Source organism: Lynx rufus, unplaced genomic scaffold, assembly GCF_022079265.1.
Source record: "Lynx rufus isolate CCGP_SWC_20201006 ecotype Redwood Valley unplaced genomic scaffold, mLynRuf1.p SCAF_13, whole genome shotgun sequence".
Classification (NCBI taxonomy): Eukaryota; Metazoa; Chordata; class Mammalia; order Carnivora; family Felidae; genus Lynx; species Lynx rufus.
The window spans coordinates 53,391,117-53,410,350 of record NW_025814827.1 but is presented as its reverse complement, the minus strand read 5'-3'; the positions used below and the strand labels follow the sequence as shown (position 1 = coordinate 53,410,350).

Genomic DNA, 19,234 nt, shown 5'->3' with positions numbered 1-19,234 from the left:
AATAAACTTGTGTTGCAAAAAAGGAAAAAGAAAAGAAAAATTAGTATTGTTAATGCCCGTATTATCCAAAGCAAAATACAAATCCAATGCAATCCCTATCAAAATTCCAATGATATTTTTCACAGAAATAGGACAAATAATCCTAAAATTTGTATGGAACCACAAAAGACCCAAATAGCCAAAGCAATCTTGAGAAAGAAAGAATAAATACAAAGGCATCTTACTCCCTCGTTTCAAACTGTATTACAGAGCTATAGTAATCAAACAAATGATATTAGAATAAAAATAGATACATAGATCAATAGAACAGAATAAACAACCCAGAAATAAACCCATGCATATATGATCAATTAATTTACAACAAAGGAGGCGAGAATATACAGGGGGGAAAGGACAGTCTCTTCAATAAATGATGCTGGGAAAACAAGACACCTACATGCAAAAGAATGAATCTAGACCACTGTCTTACCCCATACAGAAAAATTAACTCAAATGGATTAAAGAGTTGAATGTAACACCTGAAACCATAAAACTCCTAGAAGAAAGCACAGACAATAAGCTATTTGACACCAGTCTTAGAGATGAATTTTTGGATCTGATTCCAAAAGCAAAGACAACAAAATCAAAAATAAACTATTGGGACTACATCAAACTAAAAACCTTCTGCACAGCAAAGGAAACCATCAACAAAATGAAAAGATGACCTAATGAATGGGAGAAAATATTGAAAAATCATATATCCAGTAAGGGGTTATTATCCAAAATATATAAAGACCTCATATGGGGTGCCTGGGTGGCTCAGTTGGTCAAACGTCCAACTTCAGCTTAGGTAATGATCTCACAATTCGTGAGTTCCAGCCTCATGTCAGGCTCTGTGCTGACAGCTGGGAGCCTGCAGCCTGCTTTGGATTCTTTGTCTCTCTCTCTCTCTCTCTGCCCCTTCCCTGCTCATGCTCTGTCTCTCTCTCTCAAAAATAAATATTTAATATATAAATATAAAATATAAATAAATATTAAATATATATATAAAACATACATATAAAGATATCATAAATACAACAGCAAAAAACAACCAATCCAGCTCAAAAATAGAGGATCTGAACAGACATTTTTCCGAAGAAGACATAAAGATAGGCTGCAGGCAAATGAAAAGATGCTCAACATCACTCATTGTTGGGGCACCTGGGTGTCTCAGTTGAGTATCTGACTTTTGATTTCAGCTCAGGTCATAATCCCACTGTCTGGGATAGAGCCCCATGTTGGGCTCCATGCTGAGCATGGAGACTGCTTAAGATTCTCTCTCTCTCTCTTTCTCTTTCTCTCTCTCTCTCTCTCTCTCTCTGCCCCTCTCCCCAGCTTATGTGCCCTCTCTAAAAAAAGTAAAATAAATCTTAAAAAAATCACTCATTATCATCATTAACCTCCCCAAAGTGACAAAAGATCTCTCTCTCATTTTTATCGTGTATATTACAAACGCAACCCAAACATACACAACTTTGGGGTTTTAAAAAATGATTAGGAAATGTTTAAACAGGTGCTTAGTATCTTAATCTTTGGGGGAGAAAAGGGTGATTGGCCCCAATGTGTGCTTTTCCTCCCAGTTATATTGTTCCCTTTCCAGTATTTTGAAATGGTCCTAGTTTCCAAGGTAACAGACAATGGATATTGGGTAGTATTTCTTCCAGTTTAAGAGTTGTAGGCAGGTGCTCTTCAGGATGAGTGAAGGCCTCTGAGGCAACAAATACCCAAATGCTCTTCTTGAATTAATGACTAAAAATATTCAATTACTACAAACCTTAAAGTTGAAAAAACCTTCTCATAGTGACAATAGCAATTGACACACTTGGAGAGCTTTGCAATGCACAAGGCACTTTCCCGAGCATTTCTCACAGATCCTTCTGCCAATCCACAGAGGCAAGAAAGACAGACATTACTATTATCTATTCCACAGATGGTATGGGTTGTCCATAGCATGGAGTTGAGATATGAACTGTGACCATCACAGGGATCTTCCCACAATACCCAAAACATACAAGTAATTAAAAAGAGATTATTTTCCCTCTTTAGAGATAAATCTCAGAGGAAAATTTGATTGATAAATGTTTTATTTGCAGTTTACATTGTCATATACTACAATGAGGTAGGCTCAGCTTTTTCTGGTGGAAAAATGAAGCTTGAATTTCCTGGGAAAACAAAAACCTTGAGCTATGTGAAAAAACACAATTGGCTGGATAAACCACAGTGAGGAGATGTGAAATGTAAATGCTTCATGTAGCTGGGTTCTTTGTATCAGAACCAAACTCCTACTCACTCTACAATCCAGGGATATAAGAAAACCACTCCTAATAGCAGTGAGGCTGGCCCTAAGGGTCCATCGTATATGAGGGCCTAAAGAACCTGCAGAAGGAGTGAAGGCTCATAATAGGAGTCCAGGGTAAGGGGCTAGGGTCTGGGTGTCTGTCCCTCAGATTCACTATTCTTGGACAGTTCAGGAATAAATGCTAGCCAGATTAGAGGTGGATGGATAAGATACAAAGAGAAAGTTAAAACAAAGAATTATCTCACTAATAAGGGCTTCCTGAGACCCTGAGAACTCAAGGCAACACTGTTTTGTGGCACTAGTTGTGTGAAAGGAAAGCATGAGAACACAATTGGGTGTAGAAGTTATTTCTGAAATAGCCCCTGTGTGAGCAGAGGCATCTTACTGTGAAGTAAACAGAGGAGAGTCAGGAAATATTATGTTCTTACACTTGTTGCAGCTCTTTTGTACATTCATTCATTCAGAAAGTATTTACTGAGGTCACACGTTGTGACAAGTAGTTGGAATACAGCAGTGAACAAAACAGATGAAATCTTACTCTTTGGAAGTTCTATCCTAGTGGGAGAAGGCAGAAAACAAATAAATTGTGTGGTGGAGACGGTTGCCATGGAAAAAATCAAAGCAGGATAAAGGGGATGTGGCTTTGGAGAAACACAAGTTGTGTTTCTATTTTAAATGTGTTTATAAATCATCAAAAGTCCATTTGATTAATTTTAGTAGTTGTGATAGCAGAGGAACGTTTCATAATGGTAACAGGATCAATTCCTCAAGAAGACATAGTAATCCTAAATGTATACATATCTAACACAGAGTTTCACAATACACAAAGCAAAAACTGTTAGAACTGAAAGGCCAAACAGAACTCCACAATTAGAGCTGGAGATTTCATCAGTCCCTTCTCAATAAGTGATGGAAACAGCACAAAGACTCAGTAAGGATATACGTGATTTGAACAACATTTATTAACGTTTCTAGAACACTCCAGCCAACAACTGCACATTCTTTTTCTATGCAGCTGAAACATTCACTAGGCATATCATATCCTGAGCTATAAAACGTCTTAATAAATTTAAAATAATTGAAATCATACCACAAGAGAATTATGAAAAAAATACAAAGATACCTAGAAAAGCCCCCCCAAAATTTGGAAACTAAAAATAAACATCTAAATAATCCATGTAACTAAAAAAGTAAAAGGGAAAGTAAATATTTTGAACTAAATGAAAATATAAACACAAGACATTAAAATTTGTGAGGTACAGCTAAAGCAACTAATTCTTCTATTGGAAAAAAAGAAAAATCTAAAATTAATAATCTAAATTTCCACTAAATAAAACCAGAGAAAGATGTGCAACTCAAATAGAAAGAAGGAAATAATAAAGAGCAAAAATCAATGACATAGAAATGAACAAGCAATAGGAAAAAAAAATGAAACCAAAAACTGGTTTGTTGGTAAAAGAACAATAAAATTGATGAAATTCTATCCAGACAGATCAAGAAAATAAGACAAAACAGAAATTATCAACATCAGGAATGAAAGAGGAGACCTCATTACAGCTACTGGAGAGATTAAAAGAAAAAGTAATATTAGAAAACACTTTATGCTGCTGCTTTAGGACAAAATCAGTATTTTTTGGAAAAAATAGAAGCACATACAAGTTATATTTCTCTGTAACTATTCCTTCTCAGTGTAGTCTCCATCATTTATAATAATTATAACTTTTAGCCAAAGTAATTCCATTTTACAGAGAAAACTGGAGGGAGGGGGTCAGTTTATCAGACTACCAGAATTCATGAATTCATATAACATAACTTTCTACAGTTGCTAATATCCCCTATACAATTTCTCAATGTGGCAAAAATGAACATGTTCGTGAACATGACCCAAAGATATCATCTTTCCATAGTATATAGAAATAAGAAGCAAAGGTAGAAGTTAAAATCAATCAATTAATTAATTAACTAACAATTAATACTTTAGTATTAAATCTTATTTACAAATGATGATATCCAATGATTTTTCCATTAATTAACCCAATTTAATATTAATCCGTGGGGCACCTCGGTGGCTCAATGTCCGGCGCTTCATTTTGGCTCAGATCATGATCTGGGTGTGGTGCCTGCTTGGGATTCTCTCTCACCCTCACTCTCTGCCCCTTCCTCCTTCCCTCTCTCTCTCAAAATAAGTAAATTTAAGAAATACTAATCCAAGATTTTAAGTCACTTAGATCTTAGAAATCCATCTTCAGGTTGATACACTACAGAACATAATGACTAATAAAATAAAGTTCATCAGAATTAAGGATCAAGCTGGTCAAACAGAAATTTACACTTTTCATAAGCAAGCATTAAGTAGAAGTAATGCTAACTTATTTGATCAGTAAACATGTATATGTTTAGAAAAATATACCCAAGTGTAAGAAAAAGGTACACTTGTATTACATATGTCACTGATAAATCACAGAAGACATAGCTGTTTTTATTAAACCAAATTATAAAACTAACCAGGTGTGCCACAATTATTTACCTAAACTATGTGAACTTGAATTCTTAAAATGTTTCTGAGCTGGTTTCCCTTTTAAAATACTTCTTAAATCTAGAATTTTTTATAATTTTTTTTAATGTTTATTTATTTTTGAGAGAGACAGAGTGCGAGCAGGGAAGGGGCAGAGAGAGAGGGAGACACAGAATCCGAAGCATTCTCCAGGCTCTGAGCTGTCAGCACAGAGCCCAATGAGGGGCTCAAACCCACAGATTGTGAGATCATGACCTGAGCTGAAGTTGGCCGCTTAAGCGACTGAGCCACCCAGACACCCCTTTAAATCCACCACTTTTTAAATCTTAGAAGTTATATTTTATTTTCTGAGAATTATAGAAATATTATACTTATATAAGCGCTTATCTCATAAGCCAATCAGAACAGGGCTCCTTTAATTTTGGAGATTTTATAATCTAATTTATTAATACCACCTAGATTTAGAAAAACATTATACATTCATACAATGAGAGGGAAAAACCTTTCTGAATTACAGACACACATCCACAAAGATACAGAGCTTATAGCTTTAGTTCCAAATTTTCAATTGTCAAGAGTAAACACGGAAGCACAAAAAATTTACTGGTTCAGAGTATCAGAGACTCTTTTCCTTCCTGGTGGAACACAACATTCTTAATTGGTTTGAGCCCAAACAGATGAACAGGAAGACAAAACTAACAAACTACTTTCTCTGTTTCTCTCACCCATAAGGACTAGATCTCTACAAATCTTTAATCCATGCACACAGCTCACCAGACAGTAATACTATATTCCCAATCACTCTACCAACAGTAGGCAATGACTTATTGCTGTAAGCAAAACAAAGACAAATCAAAAAATTAATAGAGAACAATATTAAAGTTTGAAAACACAGACACTCAGCAAAGTTCTAGTGGCATTTTGGAATATATATATATATATATATATATATATATATATATCCCACAAGCTACACTTACATGGTAAAAAGTATACCTGGTTTTGTTAGGTAAATCCATTGGGCATCTCAGTACAAGACCTACAAACTGTTAAAAGACGATTTAAAAATTTTAAATACATCAAAATGACAGACAGCCATATCCTGCAAGACCTAATTTCATAGCAACATATGCTACAGACATCTTCCCAAAATGTACAGTGGTGGATGGTAGATTGTTAAATCCTGCCATTTAAAGGAATGTTCTACACTTGAGTTTTAATGACTGGAAATGTGTTACAAAGAGCTCATCTTTGGAACTAACTTGTGTGCAAGACCAGCCAATTGAATAACTTGGCCTGTTCATACACAAGAATACTGAAAATGGCAGAATTCAAAGATGAACTCAGGAAGTGCCATTCAGGTGATACTCTAGACCCATCCCACCACAGTGTGGTGAAGAGTTCCAGAAGCCCCCTTTTCACTCCTGGTGAAGAATTTAACTTGACAACAAAAAAGTGCCCATATTTGGCAGGTGTCCTGCCTGCATATGTTACAAGCCTGCAGTATCAAGAAGACCCAGATGGTGACACTGTTCAACATGAGGTCTTAGGTAACTGGTTCTTAAAATACCTGGAGCACAGAACTGCATCCAGAAATTACAGCTGGGAAAAAGGAAAAAGGAAAAAGGTGAGGTTTAGGAAGGATTTTTTTTTTTTAAAAAGGTAAAAATCATGCCTTTCATACAGATATAAAATGAATATGTACTAAAGACATTAGAGTATATTAATCAATGAAGGTAGATGTTGTAACCCTTTCAAAGGAGAAATTAAAAATCACAAATATATATGAAGTAAATGGATATTGAAATGAATGTGCAAACGGTAGCAAAACTAACTTCTTCCATAGTGAAGTCAATTGAACCTCTACTGGTCAGGACAGATATTTCAGATCTATAAAAAAGAATTACTTTGCACTGCTATCAGTTATCTACAATTTACAGAGTTTCCACAGGATTGGAAACAGATAACCCTGGAGGGTATTCTCATGAACCTAAACAATGAAGTTGTCCACCTGGGCACAAGTTTTTCCCATAAAGGAACACCACTCCCCTGAAACCAGAAGACAGGAAATAGAGATGCCTGTGTATTTAGGTAAATTTGCAGTAAGGACAAGAAATTAAGGAAGCTCATCTCTGATAGTCTCTCTTGTTGTTTTATTTATTTTTTTCCTTCAGTGAAGCAGAACATGAGGTTATCTGCCACAAATAAAAGGAACTGGCTGCTGTGAAAGGCATTCATGCATAAAAATATCTCACGTCAGCCTTACCACAGTGACTTTCTCATTTCATTTAAAGTAGCCTGTAAAACACAGATAAGTCATCTGGAAGATAGGCCGGATCATCCTTTTGATGCGTTGGCACAGGCTAATCCTCTGGACACTGTTAAGAAGTTAGGTCTAGGAATCTATCACTAGGCAAGTTTGGGAAACAGTGCTCTAGCATGGTTTACCTTATCGGGTTCACTAGCAGAGCCCTGAAGAAATAAAACCCAGAAGTGGTGAGTTTTGAAAGATCCTTGGAGTTCCTTCCAAGTGAGACATTTAGGAGAAGTACTGAGAAATACTGGGCAGTCAGTGAGTGCAACATGAGGGAAGGGGGTAGAGCCATAAAAGGGAGGGAGTAGCAAAGGAAGGGGCCTGGTGGGGAGTTCACACAAGCTTCAGCTGATGCACAGTGTGTCTGCTGGAAAAGAAAGGAGACAAGAGGCAAGGAAGAAGGGTGCTGATAAGCCTGAAGCAGATCTGTGAAGGCTGAGATCTCACAGTAGAGAGAAACGGAGAACAATTAAATCAGTACCTTCAGGGGAGGGCTCTGGCACTGGTATTTAAAAAGCTCTTTGTGGTTTATAACCTGCAGCCTAGGTTGATAACCCCTGTCCCCCAGCTGGAGTTCACCAAGTGAAGCTGATCATTGATGCATGGTTCTAAGTGATTTCTCTGTTCCCTACTCAAGAGGATGTGAGGATTTGGGTTGAGTTTCTTCTTGATAATTAGAGTAAAATTCCTGAAGAGGAAATGACTTGTGGTTTTTTCCCTGTGATTTCAATTGTGTCATATCACTGAATGTTCTCTTTCTGTGAATAAAAAGAAAAAGAATAGGTCGACTTTCCATTTATCAGTGTGTACTATCCTATTGTTGCAGTCAAACAAGAATTCAGAAGTGTGGCTGTAAAATGGCAGGCTTGAAGTCTTTTACTCTTTGCATTGTAACCTACTGCAAACAGTATGGCCTAGTAATACGACAAGTGGTACAGTGGAAACAGCAATGGGTTTGGCCTCACAAGACAGGACAGCCAGTGCCAATATTGCCCAGAGAAATCACTACACACTTACCTCAGCTTCAGTTTTCTTTTCTCAAAAATGAGATGCTACATCTCTTTGGATCTAAAATGCTACTGATTATAAGACACACCATAGTTTTACATACCACTTAAAAAAGGAAAGATAATCATTTTATTCCACTGCTAATATATACACTTGGAATGATTATGACAACAGTTTTGGTAATAAATCCCAAATGTTCCAGAATATAAAAATAAAACTCATTTTTCTTATTAAAAAATTCAATGAGCTGAGAAAAATCTTCACTTTTAATTTTTTATAAGAAAAATGCTTTAAATCAATCTCTCCTAAAGTCAATTGGTTAACAACACCTATTGAAACTTTCTTCTTTTCTTAATAGTCAATTCTTAAGATACAAAAGATATCTAACTAAAAGGTCACCTGCCTTCTAACTTTTCTATAGAACTTCCAAAAGATGTGATGAGGAACACTATCTCCCCCTAAGAAAGTGATTGGAGATTTACACATGCCAAACCAGTGAAAAGAGCAAGAATTGTTTTTGTCAAAATGTAAATATGGGATCTTAAAAGATTCTTTGGTTTAGCAGAAGCCAATAGTGTTAGTGTTGCAAATTTGTATTGTGATGACATGAGAGTGATTACAAATGTATACATGAACTGGATAAATGTGTTCAGTCAGTGAGGTATGCAATGTAGATGGGAGGAGTTACGGGGGAAGAAGAAATCAGAGGAACAGCACTGTAGGGGAACACAAAAGTTTGGGGAGAAAAGGACAACTGTGTAAAAGAAACAAGAGAATAGAGTAAGGAAATCGAAAATGTTAAATTTGAATGTCTCTAGCACATTATCTACTGGATGAGGCTTTTCAATTAATGGATAGCCTGACAGAAAGCAATGTTCAGAAAATAAAAACACATCAGGCTGCGTTCAAACAGAGATGAGGCTCGGTAGAGCTATATCTCTTAATCCAACTGACTGTACACAAGAATCCTTGTAGCTGAAGGATTATCGGACTGTGAGGAACAGACACCTAGAGACCCAGCACTCAGGACCAACATTAAGTGGTTCCAGAAGAGTCTCTTAGGAAACAAAAACACAACTTGAGTTTAGCCCAAGAAAGGTAATTTGTTGGCGCACTTAAATTATGGAAAGGGTAGAATGATCCAAAGACTCAAACATCAATACTCTTCCTTCATGTCTTCTTCCAGTCTCTCAATTTTCTTCCTTGGGGCATATAATTTGGACACCAGGGGCCTGGGGTTTATTTAGATCCTTACAGCTCATGAGCCAATGGTTAAAAACAAACCGACAAACAAACCACCAGACCATCTAACTGGACTTTTCATCATGGTACTCTAAAATCATGAAGTAAAAGATTTCTGGGAAACCATCATGGAGGGTCAGGCTGAAGACCTCCCCTGAACCCACTGGTTCAGCCAGGCATTACATACCTTTGGCTGAGATGCAATACGAAGTAAATGCCAATGAAGACCACAAGATTAAAAAATGGAAACAGGATTTAGTTAGGCCTTTATATCTAAATTTTCAAGAAACATGGAGGAATGAAATATGAATTAAACCACATCATCAATAAGAAACGAGCCAAATGCAAGAATTGTGACGGTCCCCAGGGTAAATATCCCGTTTCGCCAATAAGTAATGGCATGAACAGAAATGGGGAGTCCTTGGGATAATAAAGACCTAGAAGCATAGCAACCAAATACAATGTGGGATGGGGCCTCCTTTGGGTACATAGGACAAACCAACTATAAAATGCATCATCGAAAAAGTCAAAGACATTTGAACCTAGAATGGATATTAGGTAGTATTAAGGAATTACCTTAACTTTCCAGGTGCTTCCTTTTTTTTTTTTTTTTTTTTTTTTTTTTTTGAGTATTCTTCAGGGAAGTTTAAATGGGAAATGTGCTCTAAAAGTGTGACGCCGGCACAGCCCTGCCCAGCCCACCCAACGCACCACGGCGGCCTCACGGCCCGCTCGCCCGCCGCTCGCCCGGCCCTCGAAGCGCCGAACGCACAGGGGCTTTCTTCGTGCTCGCCCCTCCCGACATGCTCCGCGGGGCCAGAGCGACCGCCACAGGACCCACGGTCCAGGGCCTGGGTCCCACGAACGGCCCCCTTACCCAGGGTGCTCCGGGCGCGGCTCTCATTTGCATGCCCCACCCGGCAGGTAAACTCGACAGGTCAGTCGCAGCCTAGCCAGCATAGCACCAAACGTGTGAGCCTCACGAGTGGCTCCTGTCATCACATTTCCCCCCAAACATCCCGAGTTCGTCGGGAAGACGCGCACATCAGTCACCCTAACTAAGAGAGGCAGGAGGCTGCCGTGCCTTATATAACTGGTGGACGGAGGCTGTAGCGTGCTCGCTTCGGCAGCACATATACTAAAATTGGAACGATACAGAGAAGATTAGCATGGCCCCTGCGCAAGGATGACACGCAAATTCGTGAAGCGTTCCATATTTTGTGCAGTTCCCTGGCGAGCTTCTACTCTGACGATTACCCCTGAGGAAACGGTGTCATGTCAGAACACAATGTACGGCACTGAATGATAAAATTGTGACATTTCACTAGAAAAACACTCCTGTAAAGCAGTCTATGACTTGTAAACGAAGCTGGGTTACAGCTGGAAATCTATGTGTCTATGTGTCCTTTCTACATATCACGGAAACAAGGTGTGAATTTCTTTATACAACTAAAAATTCTGAAATTGGCTTATGTATGGTCTTGTCTCCTTCAACAACACAAATTCCAGAAGGCCCAAGAGTATTGGCTCCGGTGGAGTAGAACACTAGCACATAAATTGGTCCGTGAATCCTTACCAAATCATTCCTAAATTATTAAGCTGCTAAATCAATGAATCCTTACTAAAGGAAGTAAGCAACATCAGCGCACATTTCTTGCGCCTACGTTGTGACATTCTTCAGTCGTTTTATAACTGAGTCCATACACCCTCTGTCACGAGGAGGTGCACTAAGGCAGGGACTGTTAACTGTTTTACAAGGGGTGGTTACACCGGATTAGATCAATGCTGGCTGCGGCCTGTGGATCCTAGATCTCCAGGACCAAGAGAACTGGCTAGAAGCAGCAAGCCCACTGGGATCTGCTTTCACACATCTGTCTGAGACAGCTTTGTATACCTGTTAAAAAAAATCAATGGCATCTAAGGAGTATTCAGAAACGCCGGTTTGTCTAAATCAGACGGATTCTGTGATGGGAACTTTGATTAAGAGGAGAGTTAATTACCCAAACCAAAAGCAGACTAACCAAGGAGAACAAGCGTTAGGATGCAAGTACCAGGATTACCTAGGTAATTCAATAATAGTAAAGTGGTGGGCGCCCACAGAATGATGTCAGATGGCCATCAAGGTGGCCTCACCTCCAACCACACAGGGTTCGGTGGAACGGCAGAACCTCGAAGGTGTGCTGGTAGCTGCTAGCTGCAATCTTTAAACTCCGAGCGGGCCTCCAAAGCTACCCTCCCATCCCCCATTTTTGTGCCGGTCCTCAAAAGGATATCGATAGTTCGCCGGGGAACTGCGCAAAATATGGAACGCTTCACGAATTTGCGTGTCATCCTTGCGCAGGGGCCATGCTAATCTTCTCTGTATCGTTCCAATTTTAGTATATGTGCTGCCGAAGCGAGCACGCTACAGCCTCCGTCCACCAGTTATATAAGGCACGGCAGCCTCCTGCCTCTCTTAGTTAGGGTGACTGATGTGCGCGTCTTCCCGACGAACTCGGGATGTTTGGGGGGAAATGTGATGACAGGAGCCACTCGTGAGGCTCACACGTTTGGTGCTATGCTGGCTAGGCCGCGACTGACCTGTCGAGTTTACCTGCCGGGTGGGGCATGCAAATGAGAGCCGCGCCCGGAGCACCCTGGGTAAGGGGGCCGTTCGTGGGACCCAGGCCCTGGACCGTGGGTCCTGTGGCGGTCGCTCTGGCCCCGCGGAGCATGTCGGGAGGGGCGAGCACGAAGAAAGCCCCTGTGCGTTCGGCGCTTCGAGGGCCGGGCGAGCGGCGGGCGAGCGGGCCGTGAGGCCGCCGTGGTGCGTTGGGTGGGCCGGGCTGGCGCGACTGAGGTTTCCCTGAGAGACTGCGAATTGGTTGACTTGCTGGGCTACCTTGGTGCAGGGTGGAGCACGGGTCCTCCCAGCAAAGTACGTAACTTGTCACCGGTATTTCACCCGTGACACAGGGACCCTGTGCCAGTTTCCAGAAGGGTTTGTTGAAATGAGCCCAGCGTACAGCCCTCGGGGAGATTACCGCCAACGATTTGACCACTCACTTCGGAACACGGAGCACCACACTCTAGCTTGTCCTGGGGCTTGTGAGAACCAGCACGTGTCTTGGCCCCATTCCATTCTGCGCAGGCGCCAGTGGGAACCGGGAAGGTGGTGCGGAGGAGCCCGGATGGGTGGCCACGCCCTTCACAGGTGCCTTCCTCCTAGGTCATTTGCAGCCAGCAACCCGATGGAACGCTGAAGAATGCGGTTAAGCGCACCTGTTTGACCTCAGAGGCGGATTCAAGGAATCACACTATTAGAATTGAACTGGAGAATCATTCTTGTACTTCCTTATACTTCACCGCACCTTAGCCCTAGCCCTGTTACGACAAACAAGCGCAGCAGAGCTTTTTGCAGGGAATACTGGAATGTTAGTGTTAACTATTTTGATTTGAACTACTGCAAAAACCATACTGCTCAAGTCACGGCCTTGTGAAATTAGGGCCAAAGGTCTTGAAATGAGGGCCTCAAATGGTTACAGTACTCCATATATTGAAGTAAAATGAAGGGCAGAGGTTTGCCTGCATTGTGTTAAAATGGCATCCTTAATAAGGAATATGGCATATTTATATATAATAAGTGGAGTTTTGCTTCTTTTTTAAATGTGTTTATTTTATTTTATTTTATTTTATTATTTATTTTTGAAAGAGAGCGCGTGCAAGCGGGGGAGGGGCAGAGAAAGAGAGGGAGACACAGATTCTGAAGCAGGTTCCAGGCTCTGAGCTGTCAGCACAGAGCCAGAGGCGGGGCTAGAACTCACAAACCGTGAGATCATGACCTGAACTGAAGTTGGACGCTCAACCGATTGAGCCTCCCAGGTGCCCCGTTGTTTCTTTTTTCTTGCCTATCGTTGTCCTACCCTTCCTCTGAAAATATGATAGAATATTTTGAAGTAAAGACCTGAGAAAGATCAGTAATTTTGAGAAGTTTTTTAATTGGTACCCAATTTTATGATGTACAAAAAGAAAGTAGTGTGAAACCGTATGAAAGTTTCTGGTATTGCTGAGACAAAAAATAGAGAAGGAGCAGAAAGCCTACAGAGATTATTGGTAAACCTATTTTTCCCTTTGTCCATTATAATTCTTTTCTTTAACAGCTTTTGAAAAGTAATAAAAACACTATGTTCTTCTCCCCCTTAAAAAACAATAGGCAAAAACGATATGCCTATTGAGTTAAATTGCCCAATTACAAATAAAATATGCTTTGATATATTTTTTCTAATGGCTTGTCTTTCCAATAAGCCATTTCTGATTTCAAAGCTATTAAAAAAATAGTAGATTGATGTTCAATTATATGATTTGAAGAAATATATCAAAACCCTTTCATGTTCTTGCTCTCTTTAGAAACCTTACAACCAATTTAAGAGATACATGGTTAGAGGAGTCTATATTTGGAAGGATGGTTCCAGAGTCATGAACTTGAGGTCTCTACTGGTTGTAAGCTCTTCAGTCAGGCTACACTCCTGGATGACCACGTTTAAACCCTTTATATTCTAAAAAAAGAAAAAAATATTTACTTTTACAGAACGAAAAAGCTGAAGCTTTACAAGACATCAAATCTTTTGGGAGAAAAAAATCTTTATAATGGTTTTAAATTATCAGATGTCATGGCACCCCTGCACAATGTGCTGTCGAGCTACAGCAGAATTTCTCACAGGTGATTTATGTTTGACCCCTTTTAAAGCAAAAAATTCTAGACCGCTAGCATTGCTGAAATTACTTCTATTTTTTTTTGTCATTTAAATATGTATAACCATAAAACAGGGTAGAAACCACTTATTCATATAGCTGTTATAAACTCTAAAACCAAAGCAGATTTACATATTAAATACAAAACTACAAGTCAATACAAGTCAAATTAACAACATTAATTTATTGAAGTAGATGATGTTTGGCTGAAACAAAATCACCACTGTTGGGTTTGATAGTGGAAAGATGTAGCCTCAGGTTCAGTTCTCTACTTAGTCTGTTTCTGTGCAGTTGCAGAGAATACCAAGAACATACATATGTTCTAAAAACACTAAACCTTTATTTACTACCAAATTGTATAGATACTGGAACAGACATTTTGTTCTTATTTTAACATCTATGAAATCAGGACACAATAGACAGTACATGGGCACTCAGAGTCTATGAAATAGCATAGTTAAAGAAAATCAGACCTCATACTTAACACTCTGTTAGTGAGAAATCCTTAAATGCCAATATATTACTTGATGACTCTGTTATTTATTCCAACTTGGAGTTAGCATAATAATATAATTGAAATCACCACTAAATATATCATCAAATTTTGCTGAAATTTGAAACAAGAAAATAATATCTGAAGTTATTTTTCAATTCTTAGAAATATTTTTTAAATATTTTGTTTGTTTTGCTTGTTTCAGCCCTGAGCTCGTAGTCAGACTGTTGAAGATAAAGACAGAACTAGGCTTCTCACAGTGTTTTATTTTATATATGCCTGGGACTCTGGCAAATATTTCAACAATTGCTGGCAAGATAGTAAAGAATTAACAGAGAATTTGTATAATCAGAAATGCCCTCTCACTCCCAAAACAAGGCAGACAGGTTCCTAAAGCAAAACAAGCCTAACGCAGGCATCACAGGCCTTGTGGTTTTTCAAACAGGCTCCATGTTTGCCGTGAATGAGGCTTGAGAACGAAGAGTTTCACAGAGGCAATTAGTATCTCATTTACACCATTTCAAAATTGATCATAAATCAGATTTTATTATTATTGCTTCCACTGTTTTCAATTTAGAATATTCAAATTACCATTAAATCTTTATTTGTATAGAATGTCCTGAAAGCATTTGGCTTTCGCTTGGTACAAATACATCATTTATATTATTTAGTCTGCCTCTGTTCATTTCCCATTAGCCTCTACAAAATAGTGCATTACTCAGTGGCATGTCATTTTCGTGATGTGAAATCAAAGTATTGATTTGTTAAAAACATAAGAAACTAAAATCTTGGTCATTTAAAATGCTATTTATATGAATATTATCACTAGGAACTAGAAACATTGCCTTCAATGTTCAATGGCCGTTGCTGTCATTTAACTAGTAGGACACAACAACCAAACAGCAGCCAGTTATCTACACTGTCACATTGATGGCCCCTCAGCTCAGTATGATGAAATGGCAAATGGAAATGCAAATTCACATTGGGATCTCATGGCAATGCTTTAGTTATAAGCTGAATATAACTTACTCCAATGTGTCATACTCTGCTTATTTCAATATTTTGCGACAAGCATCTCAAAAAAAAAATTCCCGTAGAAAATCCTTTGATCCCTAAGAATCTGTCTGAAGAATCCAAGAGGTTCTAAATACCAATTTGGGAAACACTATAGGCTGATATAGAAAAGTATAATTTCTGGAGTTTGTGTAGTTTTATATGTGTTCTTTCCTTGAAAGAATAAGTCAAGAATTTGAAGTTTCTATATTCTCAAATCAGTCAACATGACACATCATGTCAATAAGAGAAAGGATAAAAGCTATATGATCATTTTAATAGATTCAGGATAAGCATTTGACAAAGTACAACATTGATTCATTATAAAAACACTCAACAAAGTCGGTTTAGAAGAAACATACCCCAATATAACAAAGGCTTTAGGTGAAAAACCCATACCTGTTGTGATCAAAACAGTATAAGAATATGCAATGGGAAAAAGACAGTCTCATACCCCTCAGAATGGCTTAAATAAAAAACACAAGAAACAAGTGTTGGTGATGACATGGAGAAAAAGGAACCCTTGTGCTCTGTTGATAGGCATGCAAATTGGTCCAGCCACTCTAGAACACAGTATGGAGGTTCCTCAAAAATTTAAAAATAGAACTACCCAATGATCCTGCAATCACAGTACTGGGTATTTACCCCCCCCCAAAAAAAAAACATTAATTCAAATGATACATGCACTCCTATGTTTATTGTAGCATAATTTACAATAGCCAGATTATGGAATCAGCCCAAGTGTCCATCAATACATGAATGTATAAAGATGTGAGAGATATATAAATACACACACACATGCACACACACACTGGAATATTATTCGGTCATAAAAAAGAATGAAATCTTGCCATTTGCAACAACATGAATAGAGCCAGAGACTATAATGCTAGGTGAAATGAGTCAATCAGAGAAAAATAAACACCATATGATTTCACTCATATGTGGAATTTAAGAAACAAAACAAACAAGCAAAGAAAAAAAGAGAGACAAACTAAAAAGCATACCCTTAGCAATAAAGAACAAACTGGTGGTTGCCAGAGGAGAGGTGGGTGGAGGAATGGATGAAATAGGTGAAGGGGATTAAGAGTACACTTATCTCAATGAGCACTGGGTAATATATGGAATTGCTGAATCACTGTATTGTACACTTGAAATTAATATAACACTGTATATTAACTAAAATGAAGTTAAAATTAAAAAAAAAGAATTAGAAACAGAAAAGGTAGGAGAGGGGTATATTTATTGAGCACCAACTACTTGACAGGCACTTTACATACAAGATTGCATTTAATATTTGCAATTATTCTGAGAGGTAGGAATTATCCCATTCTATAATGAGGAAAATAAAGCTCAAAGGAATTGTGTACCCTGCCTAAATTCATATGGGTAATAAAAATGGGTTGGGGAGAGACAGCATTCAAACTCAGGATCCTCAGAATCCACATCCATGCTGCTTCTATTATTTTGTAATATGATTTAACATTAGAGGTATTTTTACATAGCTTTAACCAAGAAAATCTTTATGAACTGTGTTGAAATTCTTGGGCAATCCATACACAGAACATGAGAAAATGAAAAACTTCAGATAGTTCTAGATATACTGTTTCTAGATTATGAAAGAAAAACAGTCAATCTCAAACCAGATCACTTCTATCTTCCAAAATGCTTCTGGGGTACCTCTGTTAGACTACTGAAACTTACTAATGAAATAAAAAGTAATACAATTGTTATAGTCAGAAAACAAAAACAGAAGAAAGAACCCATGACTTTAAAAAAATAATACAATGACCTGAGACAGGATTTCTGTGCCCATGTTGTCCTCCATTAAAACAAATGATTCATAACAATTTAGTGTTTGTGTCTTTAATAAAAAAATTGATAAGTTAAAATGTAGTTCTTGAAAAATAATTGGACAAAATAAATATTAATTCACTATTTGAATGCATGTTTTATCAACTAAAATCAGTCAAATAGTTTTCATTAAAGAATCCCAGTTGATTTTACACAGAGTTCTAGCATTTCTAAGAGCTCTTAAAAACGTAGGTCAAACTCAATTATTGTTTTTAAGCATGCAAAAAAATTAATTAGAGATGAAGTTTCTAAAAGGAAACAGGAAAACATTTTTGCAACTGTGGGATTAAAGATTTCTGAGATAGGACATAGAAAGCAGCAACTATTAAAAAATTGATAAATGGACTTCATCAAAATGATAACCTGCTTATCAAAAGACACCTGTGGGTTTTTTTTTAATGTTTGTTTGCTTTTGAGAGAGAAAGCTCATGCACAAGTTGGGGAGGGGCCGAGAGGGAGGGAGAGAGAGAATCCCAAGCAGGCTCTGTGCTGTCAGTGCACAGCCTCATGGAGGGCTCTGTCTCGCCAACCTTGAGATCACGACCTGAGCCAGAATCAAAAGTCAGATGCTTACCCCGACTGAGCCATCCAGGTGCTCCCACCTCTTTTTTTTTTTTTTCAATAGGCAATCCAGAGACAAGGAGAAAATAATCAGGAAAATTTCACAATCAAATATCAGGAAAAGGATGTACATCTACAATAAATCAGGAACTCTTCACCTTGACAATACAGTGAACAAAATCCCAAATAAAATATGGGTACAAGACTTGAACAGGCACTTCACACCCAAAAAAAAGATACGTAAATGGCTAATAAGGAAATAGAAAGATGCTCAACATCATCAATTATCAGAGAACTGATAGTTAACACACAATTATTACTATTTCAAAACTATTAGAGTGGCTAAAATTTAGAAGATTGACAATATCAAACATTGGCAATTATGTGGAGCAACTAGAGCTCTTACATTGTTGGTGGGAGTGTAAACTTGTATAACTTTCATATAACCGTTTGGCAGCTTCTTATAACGATAAACATACACTTACACTGTGACCCATCAATTCCACTCCTATGTATTTGTCGAGGAGAAAATAAGACATGTGTCTGCGGAGATTCATATGAGAAAGTTTACAACTGCCTTATTTATAATAGTTCCAATGTCCATCAACAGGAAAATGGATAAGTTGTGGTATATTAATACAATGAATACTACTCAGCAATAAAAAAGGAGCACAGTACTAAAAAGCACAACAACCTGGATGCACTTCACAGGCATATTGCACAAAAGAAGCCAAACATGAAAAGGTACATACTGAATGATTCCTTTCGTATGAAGATCAAGAACAAGCGGTAGTGACAGAAATAAGAACAGAAGTTGCTTAGGAGAGAGGGGGAAATGGGGAACTCTCTAAAAGATGGTTCAGAAGGACTTTCTGGAATGATGTAAAGATCTATTATCTTGATCCGTGTGTGGGTTATATAGGTATATGCATTTGCCAAAACATCAAATATACACTTGAGAAGCATATCACCATTACAAATTATACTGCAACAAGACAGTGGGCTTCAGTGAAAAAGAAAAAAGCATTAGTAACAAAAGACCCGTTGCTGAGATCTAATGCTGAAGGGCTTGCTGTTTCTAACAAGTGCAGCATCGTTCCTGGAACTTTATACCCTAGCTATACTCCTTTACTAAACATGTTA

The 19,234-nt window shown here is 38.2% G+C and overlaps 2 non-coding genes across 2 annotated transcripts; one reads left to right on the top strand and one right to left on the bottom strand.

The window, feature by feature from the left end:
• Positions 1-10,513: 10,513 nt before the first annotated feature.
• Positions 10,514-10,620, top strand: LOC124509076 (U6 spliceosomal RNA). The gene has a single exon (XR_006961414.1). It is a non-coding gene; the product is annotated as a U6 spliceosomal RNA (small nuclear RNA).
• A 1,075-nt stretch (positions 10,621-11,695) lies between these two features.
• Positions 11,696-11,802, bottom strand: LOC124509075 (U6 spliceosomal RNA). The gene has a single exon (XR_006961413.1). It is a non-coding gene; the product is annotated as a U6 spliceosomal RNA (small nuclear RNA).
• Between the last annotated feature and the right edge of the window lie 7,432 nt (positions 11,803-19,234).